The following is a 2,477-nucleotide window of genomic DNA, read 5'->3' on the forward strand; positions in this document are numbered from 1 at the left end:
CCCTGTCCCCATCTCTGCCTCTATCTCTGGTGTCACTGCTTCTATGGATAAGGTCCTGCATTCCGCTTCTGCCTTTCTTCCTTGATGATCCTAGGGTTCTCTATTTCTAGACTGTAAGATTAACTGCTCCCCCATTTTTGTTATAAAACTTCTACCTTTACAATTGTGACATTTGCAATTGGTCATGATAACAATTACTCACTATTGAATCATAGGAATCTTATCCCAATCTCTTTTTACCAGACCCATCTAGACAAGATGAAAACTATTCATCTTTGTGCCTTTATCGCCCCCTCATTTTAGGTAGCCAATGTCTAAGTTGCCTGTCCCTATCTACCCTATATACAGAGGGAATAGCATTGATACTTGATTTAAAGATTCCTTTCCTCTCTGTTGGTATTTAGAGTTACTATCTCCATGAGTATAGATCAAATTCATCAAATTGTAGCAATTTACCCTTATTTCCTTTATCAAAAATTGTTGGTTTTGTTTTTACATTCTTCTCAAGCATCATAACTCAAATGCATCAATTCTTCGAAGATCTTCCTTATACATTGTTCAACTTTCACATGCAGATGATACGATTGAAAATATCATGGCTTGAATAAAGCACAACTTTAGTCCACAAACCGACATCTTTGCTCTCAAACACTTTAAAGAGGTCTTGTGCAGCAGATTTGCCTAATGCAATACTTCATTTGATTTATTGACTGCAACTTCCATGAGTGTCGAGAGTGAATCCAAACAAACTGGATTCTTTGATAATATCAACTCTTTCTCCGTTTATCTTCGTGCTATTTGCTAGTCCAGGATTTTTGCTTTCTTTATATTGAAGTACCACCCATACAGAAGGCTTTGGTCTTTGGTCTTCATTAAGTATTAAAGTCCTCTTCACTTTCATCAAGCAAGTGAATTCTTTGCATCTGCATATCACAGGTTGTTAAGGAGTCTTCCATCAACCCTGAAGTCATGCTCTTCATATAATCCAGCTTCTCAGGTTCTTTGCTCAGGATGCAGATTGAATAAGTACGGTGGAAGAGTACAACCCTGGCACACACTCTTCCTGATTTTAAACCATTCAATATCCCCTTGTTCTGTTTGAATGACTGGTCTATGTACAGATTCCTCATGAACAAAATCAAGTGTTCCAAAGTACCCATTTGCGCAATGTTGTCCATAGCTTCTCATGATCCAAACATTCAAAAGCCTTTGCATAGTTGATAAAGCATAAGTAGACATCTTTCTGGTATTCTATGATTTCAATCAAGATCCATCTGATGTCAGTAAAGACAAATTCTTTATACTGTAAAAGTATTAAATAAAATAATAATACTCCTTAGGATGTAGGATGGCAAGATTGTATCTCACGTTCTCTGAACATATTATTAGGACAGATCAGTCTCTGGAAGAAGACATTATCATTAGTAAAATAGAAGGTCAAGAAAAATGAGGAAGACCTTATCAAGTTAACTGATTGTGAGGATAGTACAGGATCATGCTTTTTGTTCTGTTGTACATATGGCTGCTATGAATCCTAACTGACTACTTACCTAACAACAAAATAAAACTTCAATTAATAGGTCTAGACTCAGGTAAATGAACATGATTATAGTAGTAGAAAAAATCTGATGCCAAATCATCATGCTCCATACTCATTAAACCAGAATCTTTGAGGGTGGACCCAGGCATCAGTATTTTTTTTTTTTTTTTTAAGATCACCAGGGGATTCCTGGTGTGGTGCTGTAGGATCAGTACTAGACTGTGAACCATAAAGTCAGCAGTTCTAACCCACCTGTTGCTCCTCCGAAACTCTATAGAGGGATGTTATGAGTCAGAGTCATTCAATGGCACTAAACAACAGCAGGGGATTCCAATGTATTACAAACATTGAGAACCACTAGTTTACTTAACATTTCTAAGATTTAAAAATAGAGTGGTTATAGTTTTATTACTATACCCCAAATAATATTTTCAACATCTAATTTGGAAATATCAATGAAAATCAATTCAGAGTAAAATGTTGACATCTTTTCTTAACACAGGATGTAGTAGCGTCAATTTGTAAATAAGTATAATTATAAGCCAATCTAAGGATCCTGGTGGTATAGTGTGTTATGAGTTGGGCTGCTAACCTTAAAGTCAGCAGTTCGAATCCCATCACTCTACAAAAGAAAGATGAGAATTCCTGCTCTTATAAAGATGAGAACTTATGCTCACATAAAGATTTACAATCTAGGAAAACCTACATAGTATCACCAAAATTGGAACCAATTTGAGAGCATACAGACACTACCACCACCATAGACCAATGTAACTTTTCTTTAAATAAGTATGGTTTCTTAATAAGATACAAATTGTAGTTGTACATTGTACTTTTTCTTTTTAAGCAAACACATAGGACTGCTTTTCCAATAATTCTAGTCATTTTTTAAACATGAACATATTTTGTAAATATTTTGTGCCTGATTGTTGTTGTT

Source organism: Chrysochloris asiatica, unplaced genomic scaffold (genome assembly GCF_000296735.1).
Source record: "Chrysochloris asiatica unplaced genomic scaffold, ChrAsi1.0 scaffold00039, whole genome shotgun sequence".
NCBI classification, from domain to species: domain Eukaryota; kingdom Metazoa; phylum Chordata; class Mammalia; order Afrosoricida; family Chrysochloridae; genus Chrysochloris; species Chrysochloris asiatica.